This window comes from Thalassophryne amazonica, chromosome 14 (assembly GCF_902500255.1).
Source record: "Thalassophryne amazonica chromosome 14, fThaAma1.1, whole genome shotgun sequence".
Classification (NCBI taxonomy): domain Eukaryota; kingdom Metazoa; phylum Chordata; class Actinopteri; order Batrachoidiformes; family Batrachoididae; genus Thalassophryne; species Thalassophryne amazonica.
The window spans coordinates 98,665,441-98,679,266 of NC_047116.1; the positions used below are offsets into that span (position 1 = coordinate 98,665,441).

At 42.8% G+C, this 13,826-nt stretch overlaps 1 protein-coding gene across 1 annotated transcript in view; it reads left to right on the plus strand.

Annotated features, from left to right (window-relative positions):
* itgb5 (integrin, beta 5) overlaps positions 1–13,826 on the plus strand; it is a 161,623-nt gene that overhangs the window by 55,288 nt on the left and 92,509 nt on the right. The window lies entirely within an intron of this gene.

Genomic DNA, 13,826 nt, shown 5'->3' on the forward strand with positions numbered 1-13,826 from the left:
CCTCTGAAAAAGAGAGGCTTAAATCAGAAGTGCCTGACTCCGTGGTATAACTCACAAACTTGCAGCTTAAAGCAGATAACCCGTAAGTTGGAGAGGAAATGGCGTCTCACTAATTTAGAAGATCTTCACTTAGCCTGGAAAGAGAGTCTGTTGCTCTATAAAAAAGCCCTCCGTAAAGCTAGGACATCTTACTACTCATCACACATTGAAGAAAATAAGAACAACCCCAGGTTTCTTTTCAGCACTGTAGCCAGGCTGACAGAGTCAGAGCTCTACTGAGCCGAGTATTCCTTTAACTTTAACTAGTAATGACTTCATGACTTTCTTTGCTAATAAAATTTTAACTATTACAGAAAAAATTACTCATAACCATCCCAAAGACTTATCATTATCTTTGGCTGCTTTCAGTGATGCCGGTATTTGGTTAGACTCTTTCTCTCCGATTGTTCTGTCTGAGTTATTTTCATTAGTTACTTCCTCCAAACCATCAACATGTCTGTTAGACCCCATTCCTACCAGGCTGCTCAAGGAAGCCCTACCATTGGTTAATGCTTCTGTTATGTGTCGACACGGGTTGAGGAGCGGACCTGCGTCTGACGGAACCCAGCGCCAAAATAACCAGAAAGCGGTTCCAACAACAAAACAATTTATTTTTCCACCCTTTGGTGCATAACAAAGTGTACAAACAAAAGCTGCATCAGTCTGGCGGAGTGAAGGACGGCACGCTGTCCAGCGCCCAAAAGGATCGAAGCCCGGCGCTTCTGGACCCACGTTCACCGCCAAACACCCCCCAGGTGGACACGACAAACCGACTCTCTGCGAAGGATAGAAAAGGTGAGGTAAGTCAGCAGCTACAACTAATATCCTTCAAAAGGCACACACTATCAGCAACACAGTCAGGTCTGTATTTAAGCTCTATGTAAATGAGCAGCTTCTCACAACAGGTGGAGGATCATCAGTCCGCATGCCACGGCAGTGAGAAGCGAGCTGCACAATTCTCATCAAAGTTCAAATATACTGCGTAACAAAATACCAAGTTACTGTTAACAATTAGTCAAACAATTAATCACCTCTGATGTGTGCTGACAGCATGTGTCCCTCACCCTTCCTCCTTCACAGGCACGATGTGTCAAACCCAGGCGCGGTCCTCAGCGTCTCACAAACGAACATCACAAGGTCGAGTTCCCGGCAATTCTGCTTGAATCACACATGACTTAAATGCAGAACGCCATCTCATTATCTGCTTCAGCTGAAAGTCTTTAAGGTTGCATGTGAGCACCATCCACAGGTGCTGCACATCATGTTGATGAGGGTGAAGGACTCTTCTGCCAGCACCTTCTCCACAGACAATAAATCAGTTTGCATATCACCTGGAGAGCAAAGAAAAGAAAAGAACACCAAAATGTCCAGCCACACCCCCCCCCAACACACAACAGCTTCAATATTAAATATGATCAATCTATCTTTGTTAGTTGGCTATGTACCACAGGCTTTTAAGGTGGCAGTAATTAAACCATTACTTAAAAAGCCATCACTTGACCCAGCTATCTTAGCTAATTATAGGCCAATCTCCAACCTTCCTTTTCTCTCAAAAATTCTTGAAAGGGTAGTTGTAAAACAGCTAACTGATCATCTGCAGAGGAATGGTCTATTTGAAGAGTTTCAGTCAGGTTTTAGAATTCATCATAGTACAGAAACAGCATTAGTGAAGGTTACAAATGATCTTCTTATGGCCTCAGACAGTGGACTCATCTCTGTGCTTGTTCTGTTAGACCTCAGTGCTGCTTTTGATACTGTTGACCATAAAATTTTATTACAGAGATTAGAGCATGCCATAGGTATTAAAGGCACTGCGCTGCAGTGGTTTGAATCATATTTATCTAATAGATTACAATTTGTTCATGTAAATGGGGAATCTTCTTCACAGACTAAGGTTAATTATGGAGTTCCACAAGGTTCTGTGCTAGGACCAATTTTATTCACTTTATACATGCTTCCCTTAGGCAGTATTATTAGACGGCATTGCTTAAATTTTCATTGTTACGCAGATGATACCCAGCTTTATCTATCCATGAAGCCAGAGGACACACACCAATTAGCTAAACTGCAGGATTGTCTTACAGACATAAAGACATGGATGACCTCTAATTTCCTGCTTTTAAACTCAGATAAAACTGAAGTTATTGTACTTGGCCCCACAAATCTTAGAAACATGGTGTCTAACCAGATCCTTACTCTGGATGGCATTACCCTGACCTCTAGTAATACTGTGAGAAATCTTGGAGTCATTTTTGATCAGGATATGTCATTCAAAGCCCATATTAAATATGTAGGACTGCTTTTTTGCATTTACGCAATATCTCTAAAATTAGAAAGGTCTTGTCTCAGAGTGATGCTGAAAAACTAATTCATGCATTTATTTCCTCTAGGCTGGACTATTGTAATTCATTATTATCAGGTTGTCCTAAAAGTTCCCTGAAAAGCTTTCAGTTAATTCAAAATGCTGTAGCTAGAGTACTGACGGGGACTAGAAGGAGAGAGCATATCTCACCCATATTGGCCTCTCTTCATTGGCTTCCTGTTAATTCCAGAATAGAATTTAAAATTCTTCTTCTTACTTATAAGGTTTTGAATAATCAGGTCCCATCTTATCTTAGGGACCTCATAGTACCATATCACCCCAATAGAGCACTTTGCTCCCAGACTGCAGGCTTACTTGTAGTTCCTAGGGTTTGTAAGAGTAGAATGGGAGGCAGAGCCTTCAGCTTTCAGGCTCCTCTCCTGTGGAACCAGCTCCCAATTTGGATCAAGGAGACCGACACCCTCTCTACTTTTAAGATTAAGCTTAAAATGTTCCTTTTTGCTAAAGCTTATAGTTAGGGCTGGATCAGGTGACCCTGAAACATCCCTTAGTTATGCTGCTATAGACTTAGACTGCTGGGGGGTTCCCATGATGCACTGTTTCTTTCTCTTTTTGCTCTGTATGCACCACTCTGCATTTAATCATTAGTGATTGATCTCTGCTCCCCTCCACAGCATGTCTTTTTCCTGGTTCTCTCCCTCAGCCCCAACCAGTCCCAGCAGAAGACTGCCCCTCCCTGAGCCTGGTTCTGCTGGAGGTTTCTTCCTGTTAAAAGGGAGTTTTTCCTTCCCACTGTCGCCAAGTGCTTGCTCACAGGGGGTCGTTTTGACCGTTGAGGTTTTTCTGTAATTATTGTATGGCTTTGCCTTGCAATATAAAACGCCTTGGGGCAACTGTTTGTTGTGATTTGTCGCTATATAAATAAAATTGATTTGATTTGTTTGATCGTTGGTGCGCTGCGCAAAATGTTAAAAATTTTGATCAACTGCGAGATTTGATTTTGATGGAAGAGTTCAAGAACTGTGTACCAGAGAGGATTGCAACTTATATTAGTGAGCAAATGGCAGCAAATGTTTCGGATGCTGCTGTTTGGGCGGATGAGTACATATTGATTCATAGGTCTTTTTCACAAAATGTGACTCCAAACCTGTGCCTTGGTTCCAGTGTGCCAAAAGAGGGGTGCTCTGGGAGCTTTTGTCTGTCTAGTTGGGTGAAACAAAGGAAAGTAAAAAACTCTGTTTTGCGTGATAGTGATTGGGTTTGTCATTATTGTCACCGGCGTTGGCACATTAAAGCAGATTGTACTCTACTAAAGTTAAGCCCTGTTAAGCCCAAAGGAGTGGGTTTAGCTGCCCCGGTGCGTAACACTGTGGAACTTGAGGTGGAAAACGTGAGCTCTGAACCATGTGACTCGTACTTGCCTTTCATTTGTGAGGGATTTGTCTCATTGGTGGGAGATGATAAAAAGGTGCGTGTCAAAATTTTGCGTGACACAGGGGCATTTGACTCGTTTATCCGAACTGATGTGTTGCCGCTGTCTGTGGAGACAGGTGCGTGGGTTCCAGTTCGAGGTATGGGTCTTAACGTGCTCTTTGTTCCTTTGCATAAAGTGTCGTTTGACTGAATTGTTCAGTGGGGAAGCAGTTTTGGCTGTTCGTCCTGCATTGCCAGTGGAAGGCGTCTCCGTTATGTTGGGTAATGGTTTGGCTGGTGTGCGGTTGTGGAGGGACGTACAGCTGTACAGACGGAGGTGGAGCCAGTTCCTTATTTACTTCTTCAGACTGATGAGAGCAGTAAACAGTTCCTCCAGGTGTTCACTGCATGCGCTGTTACTCGGGCTGTGGCACGGGTTGACGTTAAGAAGGAGAAATGTGTTAAAAATGTTGATGTACCCCTGTCTGATTTTCCTGTGTCTTTGTCTCGTAGTGAGCTGGTGGCGGAGCAACATGCTGACGTGTCTTTAAAAGGCCTCTTTGATCAGGTGCGCCCAGCGAGTGAGGTTCTGGATTGTGCGTGTGGGTACTTTTGTTCAGGATTCACTGTTGGTGAGAAAATGGTTGCCCCATGTGGGTATTGTCAGTGATCCTGTGTTTCAAATCATGGTGCCCAGTAAATTTCACGCTGTGGTGTTAAAAATCGCACATAATGAGTCTGGACACTCCGGGGTGACTAAAACGGATGACTTGCTCCTGAGACATTTTTTTGGCCGTGTCTAAAAAGGGACGTTTCTTCATATATTAAGACATGTCATGTGTCCCAGCTTACTGTTAAGCCTAATCAAGTGTTGAAGCCAGTTCCATTGAGTCCAATTGTAGTTGCATCCGAACAATTTGAGCATTTGATAATTGATTGAGTCGGACCTTTACCTCGTTCAAGGTCGGGGTTGTTATATTTGCTCACAGTGATGTGTCAGGCTACACGTTATCCGGTAGCTTGTCCATTGCGGACGATAACTGCTAGGGCAGTGGTGCGGGCGCTTACTCAGTTTATTTCTGTGTTTGGTATTCCGAAAGTCATACAGTCAAATCAGGGCAGTAACGACACATCTCATCTGTTTGGCCAGGTCTTGAAGCAGCTCAGAGTGTGGCATAGCAGAGCGACGGCTTTCCATCCCGAGTCACAAGGCGATTTGGAACGTTTTCACCAGTCCTTGAGGTCACTGTTGCATGCTTACTGTCCTGAGTTGGGGGGTGACTGGGAAGAAGGTTTGCCTTGGCTGATGCTGGCTGCTTGTGAAGTCACTCAAGAGAGTACTGGGTTTAGCCCAGATGAGTTGGTCATTGCACATACAGCGAAACGTCCTTTGGCTGTAGTGGCAGACAGATTAAAGGAGCCAAACCCACCTAAAAATCTGATAGATTATGTCAATGGGTTCAGACGGCGCTTGTACAGTAGTGTTCAGAATAATAGTAGTGCTATGTGACTAAAAAGATTAATCCAGGTTTTGAGTATATTTCTTATTGTTACATGGGAAACAAGGTACCAGTAGATTCAGTAGATTCTCACAAATCCAACAAGACCAAGCATTCATGATATGCACACTCTTAAGGCTATGAAATTGGGCTATTAGTAAAAAAAAGTAGAAAAGGGGGTGTTCACAATAATAGTAGTGTGGCATTCAGTCAGTGAGTTCGTCAATTTTGTGGAACAAACAGGTGTGAATCAGGTGTCCACTATTTAAGGATGAAGCCTGGCACCTGTTGAACATGCTTTTCTCTTTGAAAGCCTGAGGAAAATGGGACGTTCAAGACATTGTTCAGAAGAACAGTGTAGTTTGACAAAAAGTTGATTGGAGAGGGGAAAACTTATACGCAGGTGCAAAAAAATTATAGGCTGTTCAACAATACAATCTACAATGATCTCCAATGCTTTAAAATGGACAAAAAACCAGAGACACGTGGAAGAAAACGGAAAACAACCATCAAAATGGATAGAAGAATAACCAGAATGGCAAAGGCTCACCCATTGATCAGCTCCAGGATGATCAAAGACAGTCTGGAGTTACCTATAAGTGCTGTGACAGTTAGAGGACGCCTGTGTGAAGCTAATTTATTTGCAAGAATCCCCCGCAAAGTTCCTCTGTTAAATAAAAGACGTGCAGAAGAGGTTACATTTTGCCAAAGAACACATCAACTGGCCTAAAGAGAAATGGAGGAATATTTTGTGGACTGATGAGAGTAAAATTGTTCTTTTTGGGTCCAAAGGCCGCAGACAGTTTGTGAGATGACTCCCAAACTCTGAATTCAAGCCACAGTTCACAGTGAAGACAGTGAAGCATGGTGGTGCAAGCATCATGATATGGGCATGTTTCTCCTACTATGGTGTTGGACCTATATATCGCATACCAGGTATCATGGATCAGTTTGGATATGTCAAAATACTTGAAAAGGTCATGTTGCCTTATGCTGAAGAGAACATGCCCTTGAAATGGGTGTTTCAACAAGACAATGACTCCAAGCACACTAGTAAACCAGCAAAATCTTGGTTCCAAACCAACAAAATTAATGCCTCTCAGATGTGAAGAAATCATGAAAAACTGTGGTTATACAACTAAATACTAGTTTAGTGATTAACAGGATTGATAAAAAAGCAGTTTGAACATAATAGTTTTGAGTTTGTAGCGTCAACAGCAGATGCTACTATTATTGTGAACACCCCCTTTTCTACTTTTTTTTTTTACTAATAGCCCAATTTCATAGCCTTAAGAGTGTACATATCATGAATGCTTGGTCTTGTTGGATTTGTGAGAATCTACTGAATCTACTGGTACCTTGTTTCCCATGTAACAATAAGAAATATACTCAGATTCAGATTCAATTTATTATTATACTCTTGGGTAAAATTATTTTACAGTGAGTGAGTCATCTCGTTCAGTAAACACACAGCAAAACACAGAACAAGACGAAGCGACAACAGTGCTAAAAAAGCTAAAAGTACCACAAGGACGGCCCCAAAGTCCCAAAACATACCATACCAAGCCAAAAGGATAAAAACTAAATAAATAAATAAATAAATGTGCTGTTCATAAAAACAAGGTAAAAGAGACTATACAAAAAATAAATACATAAGTTATATTTAAGTTTCTGTTACTTGTTAATAGCACTGATGGCTGCTGGTACAAAACTGTTTTTGTAACGTTTGGTTTTATAAGTTGGTACCCTAAAACTCCGACTTGAGGGGAGCAGCTGAAACTCACCATGAAGAGGGTGGGGGGCGTCTCTGAGAATCGAACCAGCTACCCTCTGTACCTGTTTAGTATACAGGGATTCTGGCTGAATCTGAGACTCACCAATCAGCTTACTCGACCATTTCACAATTTGGTTTAAACAATTTTTGTTTTTGAGGGACACGCTTCCAAACCATGAAACAAGACAGGAGGATCAAACTGATTCTATAAAAGCACGATAAAACAAGGTCAGCATGGTTCTGTCGGTGTTAAAAGTGGACAGTTTCCTCAAACAATAGAGGTGCTGGCATACACAGCATCACAGTTTGCCTCAAAGTTCAGTTTGCCATCAATGGCAGTTCCAAGATACTTCTATGTGCTGACACACTCCACAATCTGGCCTTTTGACTGTTGCCTCTTGACTGGGAGCACTGTTTTTACGAAAATCAATAATCATGTCTTTTGTTTTAGAGATGTTCATCTCAAGAAAAGACTTACTGCGCCAGTCAAGAAAATCAGCGACAACTAGGCTGTGACTCCTGTCATTGTCTTTCAGCAGACTGACAATAACTGTCATCTGCATACTTTAAAATCGTTCTGTCCTCTCTGCTGCTACTGCACATGTTTGTATAGCGGATGAACAAAAGAGGAGAGAGCACTCATCCTTCTGGGGAACCAGTGGAGGATATAACCTGATCAGGGTTTCGTTCACTCTCACTCTGTGTCCTGCCAGTTAAAAAATTCAAAATCCAGCCCACAAGATTACTTACTTTAAAATGATCTAAAAGCCTCAAGGCGAACACGTTGGGCTGGACTGTGTTAAAAGCAGATGAAAAGTCAATAAAAGTCTTGCATGTGTTCCTTTCCCCTCCAGATTTAAATCCAAATTTAATAAAGTGACTGTAGCATCTTCTACTCCTCTGTCGGGCCTATAAGCGAATTGCATGAGATCAAGGTCATGTTCCGTTGTCTTCAAGATTTCAGATCTTACAAGTTTCTCAAAACATTTCATGACAATCAGTGTTAGTGCTCAGCTCTTTGCCACATGATTTCAGCTGACAGCCACCAATATTATCAGAACCACAGCTTTTGCTTGGTTTGAGGGAGCAGAAGGATTTTTCAACATCCTTCTGGGAAATAAAAAAGTGCTGATTGTCACACACTTTATGACTCACTTCCTGTATTTCCTGACTAAAATCAAAAGCATCAAAACGTGTATAAAAACAGTTGAGAATTTGCAAATTCAAAATTAGACTGGAAGCCATCAAAAGAGATGGTCCTGCTGACTTTAGAGTGTTGGAGGCCTGCAATGGCTTTCATGCTTGACCAAGCAGATCCAAGATTATTCATCGCCATCTTATTCTCCAGCTTCATTTTATAATCCTGTTTTGCTTTTAAAATCCCAATTTTCACCTCCTTAGAGGCTGTGTGCTGCTCAGAGGCTGATCCATGTTTAAAAGCAAGTCTCTTGGCCTGTATACAAGCCTTAATTGACCTTGTGACCCACAGCTTATTATTGGGAAATATTTTTACACGCCTAGAGGGAATGATCATATCCCTGCAAAAAGTGGCATACGAAGAAACTATGTCAGCAAGTTCATCAAGATCGTCACTGCAAGCTTCTTTGAACACGTCCCAATCATTGCAGTCGTAGCAGTCCTGCAGGCAAAGCACAGCCTCCTCTGTCCCGTCCTTAATGTCTCACATATGGACCTTTTCCCTTTGTAACACAGTTCTATATGTAGGAAGGAGATGGACACAGTTGTGATCCATCGAACCCAGGGGGGGCATTGGGAGAGATTTATATGCCTCCTTGATGGACCCATAACAAAGATCAATAGTTTTATCCCGTCTGGTTGGACAGGTATTGATAAAAGTCAGGTAGTGTCTTTTTAAGGGAAACATGGTAGAAATCACCCAATAAAAAGATCGGTGCATCACGTGAGACAGACTGTAGTTTCTACACCACGTCATGGAGACACTGCAGGCTTAAGAGGCATTGCTTTTGTGTGTAAGTAAACTGTTGTAATAAACAGTTGCGGGAACTCACGGGGCAGGTAGAAAGGACGCAATGATACACATAAAAGTTCAACATCTGGGGTGCAAATGCGCTCTCTTACAGTCACAGATTTAGGATGACAGTATCGTTGATTTACATAGAAGCAGACTCCGCCTCCCTGTGATTTACCTGTCACCTCTGCGTCTCTATCCAAACGGAATGGCGCACCAAAGCCGTCAATAAGCAAATCTGCATCCCGGTCATGTTCAGTGAGCCATGATTCTGTAAACGTCAGAATCCCACAGTCTTTAAAATCCTTCACAAAACGTACGTTTCCTTGAAGTTCATCCATTTTATTGCGGAGGGACCGGGCGTTCCCCAGGATCATCGAAGACAGCGGGACCCGATTTAGTCTCAGATTCCTCATGCCTAGCCGCACACCTCCTCTCTTACACTCAAAACCTGGATTAATCTTTTTAGTCACATAGCACTACTATTATTCTGAACACTATTGTATGTTGCAAGAGATTTGGTCAAGTTGAAAATGACTGCTGTGCAGAATTAAATGAAGTCTCTCTTTGATAGGCATTCGGAGGTGCGTTCGTTTTTGCCTGGTGACCAAGTGTTGGCCCTTTGTCGGGTTATCACGTCACCTTTTCAAGCTAAGTTTAGTGGTCCTTACACTGTGCTTGAATAACTTTCTGATTAAAATTATTTCATCTCAACGCCTGAACGCAGGAGAAAGCAACAAATGTGTCATGTCAATTTGTTAAAACTTTACTATTCCAGAGAAGTATCACAGCAAACGGAGGATGCTGAGGCTTCTGCGGTATGTATGGCATGTAGATCTATTGGGACGCTTGACAGTTCTGGTACCTTGGACAGCTCACTGCCGCTGGTCAGGGGGCGGTGACAGTGAAGCTGTTACTTTGGACAGTGCTCTTACACAGGAGCGTCTTAAGAACTCAGAAGTCTTGTCAAATTTGGATGTGTTGTTTGATCATTTGACTAGGGGTCATGCTGAACAGGTACGTGATTTAATACATCGCTTTCCATGCTTGTTTTCGGATATACCGGGGTGTACACATCTTATTGAGCATGATATTGATGTGGGGGGTGCTAGGCCGATTAAGCAACGCTTTTATAGGCTCAGCTTAGATAAACGCAAGCATCTGGATGCAGAGGTAAAATACATGTTGGAGAATGTATTTTAGGGGAGGTGATGGTTTAGGGGAGGTGATGGTCTAATGGTTAAGGTATCGGGCTTGAGTCCAGAAGATCATGGGTTCAAATCCCCGCCTGACTGGAAAATCACTAAGGGCCCTTGGGAAAGGTCTTTAATTCCCTATTGCTCCCGGTGTGTAGTGAGCGCCTTGTATGGCAGCACCCTGACATCGGGATGAATGTGAGGCATAATTGTAAAGCACTTTGAGCATCTGATGCAGATGGAAAAGCGCTATATAAATGCAGTCCATTTTACCATTTTAGAATGGCATGGCGGAGCCAAGTGTGTCGAGTTGGGCGTCTCCATGTATTTTGGCTCCTAAATTAGATAATACATCACGTTTTTGTTCTGATTTCCGTAAGCTTAATGCAGTTACAAAACCAGATTGTTTTCCTTTGCCAAGAATGGATGATTGCGTAGACCAGGTGGGTTCTTCCGAGTTTGTGAGTAAATTTGATCTCTTGAAGAGCTACTGGCAAGTGCCGTTGTCTAAGCGTGCACGCGAGGTGTCTGCGTTTATTACTCCGTCAGGTTTGTTTTCTTATGCAGTGATGCCGTTTGGACTTAGAAATGCACCAGCTACGTTCCAAAGGTTGATGAATGCTGTTGTGGGTGATATGTCTGGTTGTGCAGTGTACTTGGATGACGTGGTGATTTATTCTGACACCTGGGAAGAACATTTGGACCACATGGAGGAGCTTTTCACTCGTCTGGCGGGGGCGAGGTTGACCGTCAATCTTGTAAAGCGAGTTTGAGCGTGACTGTTACCTATTTGGGTCGTGTAGTTGGTCAGGGGGAAGTCCGTCCTGTTGCAGCTAAAGTTCAAGCCATCGAGGAATTTCATTGTTATTGTAAGAACTTTCGTTGTTTTTGTAAGAACTTTTCTTCAGTTGTTGCGCCGTTAACTAATCTGTTGTGCAAAGATGCTAAATTTGTCTGGTCTTCTCTTTGTCATCAGGCATTTGAAAGTGTGAAGAAGCTCCTCTGTGCCGCGCCGGTGTTGGCCACCCCACATTTAAACCAACCATTTCAGTTGTACGTGGATGCAAGTCACGTGGGGGCTGGAGCGGTTCTGACGCAGTCTGATAATTTTGGTTTGGATAGACCTGTTAGCTATTTTTCAAAGAAATTTGACAAACACCAGCTAAATTTTTCAACTGTTGAAAAAGAGACACTTGCGTTGATTTTGGCTTCAAGGCATTTTGAAGTGTACTTGTGTGGTGGTGCCAAAATTCCTGTTTATACTGACCATAATCCACTAACGTTTTTGACGTCTGTTAAGGCACCTAATCAGCGTTTGGTTCGGTGGTCTCTGTACCTCCAAATGTATAATTTGGACATAAAACATATTAAAGGAGCAGAAAATCTGGCTCCGGATGCTTTGTTGCGCGCCACATTGGACAGGGTCCTGGTGGGACCTGACGGCTCTTGTAGTCGTCTGAATGTGTTTGTTATGCTGCTGTCTTAATGTGTGTTGTCTGTCCTGAGGTCTCGGCCACCGGGAGGCACTGGTCCTGTTTCCTGTCCTGGGTGCTATAAAAGGGGGAGTTCTGTTCTCTTCCTCGCGCTCTTCCTCCTCCGGATGGCAGCATGGGGAGCGGCCGCGTGTGCTCGGTCCCGGCTTGGTCCTCTGGCTTATTCCACTATACCGTCCTTTCTTTTTCTTTTCTTTTACTTTTTATAATAAATGCCCTACAAAGGGTTAAAAAGATCTGTGCTTCCGTGTGTGCCTCACTTTTTGTTGTGGCTTTTGAGCAAGGCCGTAACAAGGTAATACCTTAGTAATGGAGCCCACCTCAATAGCAGGGTGTCGTGGCTGGGTTAAGGCATGCTGAGATATGTTTAACTTAATATCTTCTATTTTCTTCTCAAAGTAATCCAGGAAATCTTCTGCTGTAAAATGAGAGTGAACTACAGGTGATTGCCACCATGTCGAACAAGAACTTTGAGTTATGTTTGTTGTTGATCAAATCAGAGCTAAGCCATTTCCTTTCTAGACCTCTGGCCTTATGCTTGAGGTCACGCAGGTAATCATTGAACCAAGGTGACTGTGTTTTGGGGGTGCGCGATGTTGAGTGGAGTTTTGAGCACTGAGTTTAAACTATCCACAAGACTGTCTACTGATTGGGTATTTGCCAAATGTGAAGCTAAGACATCAGGCAGTCTAGCTTCGAGTTCAGTCTTAGTTGAGGAGTTGATGACGCTCACTACACACTGAGAGCAATGGGGGATTAAGGACCTTGCCCAAGGGCCCTTAGTGATTTTCCAGTCAGGTGGGGATTTGAACCGAGGATCTTCTGGTCTCAAGCCCAACACCTTAACTACTAGACCATCACCTCCCCACTGGTATTAATGACTTTTAGTCTCTGCGTTTCCTGGCAGTTATGGCTTTTAGTCTCTGCGTTTACAAAGGAGACTCGAAAGTTCAGCTGCCATTTGCCAGAAGGTACATCTAAGATGGCCTAGATTTGATGTTTTGGTGAAAGAATTAAGTACTTTTATTGATAGACTTATTTTTATAGACTTAAAAGGGAAAAGACAGCTCTCCCTCTCTCTCTCTCTGTCTGTCTCTCAGTCTCAATTTCAGTGGAGCTTTATTGACATGGAAAATATATGTTTACATTGTCAAAGCAAGTGTTAAAATAAAAATGAAGTCCTTTCTCTCCCTCTGTCTCTCCCTCAGTTCAATTTCAGTTGAAACATACATTGTGAAAGCAAGTGTTTGAGCAAAAAAAAGGTCCTCTCCCTCTCTCGTGCTCACTTTCTCTGTCTCTTGCTTTCTCTCTCTTCTCTCCATCTTTCCCTTCCTGCTAACAGCAAACATGGATCTTTTTGGAAACACAAAGCATGCAGCTGTAAAATAAACCATAAATTTCTAAATGTGTCGTCAGCAAGGCTCACGTGAGAGACTCTGGATAAAGACTGAAGGGTTTTAATGGAGTTTTTTCCCATTCATCGTACAGAAAAAAACTCTGCTCAGCACTGCTCTGAGCTGCTGTTTCACAGCCTCGGGACGCCACAGCGACTGATTTTTTTTTTTTTTTTTTAAGCACACATTTCTAGTTATTTCTTTGGAAAATCCGTCCTCAGCGGCACAAACCATTTCAACCTGAGAGCTGCTACCGGGCTAAATTTGCTAAATTTGCTACTACCCATGCCTTAAAACCCTTGGTTGTGGTGCGCGAAAGAAACAGCTCGGCCTCAGCTCAGAAACCTCCCCCTCGCTGAGCAGTAAACAGAGCAGAGAGCATGCAGCAGTTGAGAGGTTTCACAGACGTGGTTTCTCTCCAGTATCGGAAAACGCCGCAGGTTGGATCGATATTTTACGATACTTGAAGTACCTTGGTATTGCAACCCGATACCAATATTGAATTGGATCAGCTGCACCCCTATTCTCTGCACCAGCTGGAGCTCCTGTTAGTCTTCAAGACCTTTCACCACTAATTCAAGTGACTTCCTTTGCTATAAAAGTGAGGTGGTGATTAAATGGGGTTTGGTTTAGCTATGACGTAGATTGGAACCAGGCCTACCCCTGGTCTATATATTTAATATTGAATATCTGCTGAAACTGTCC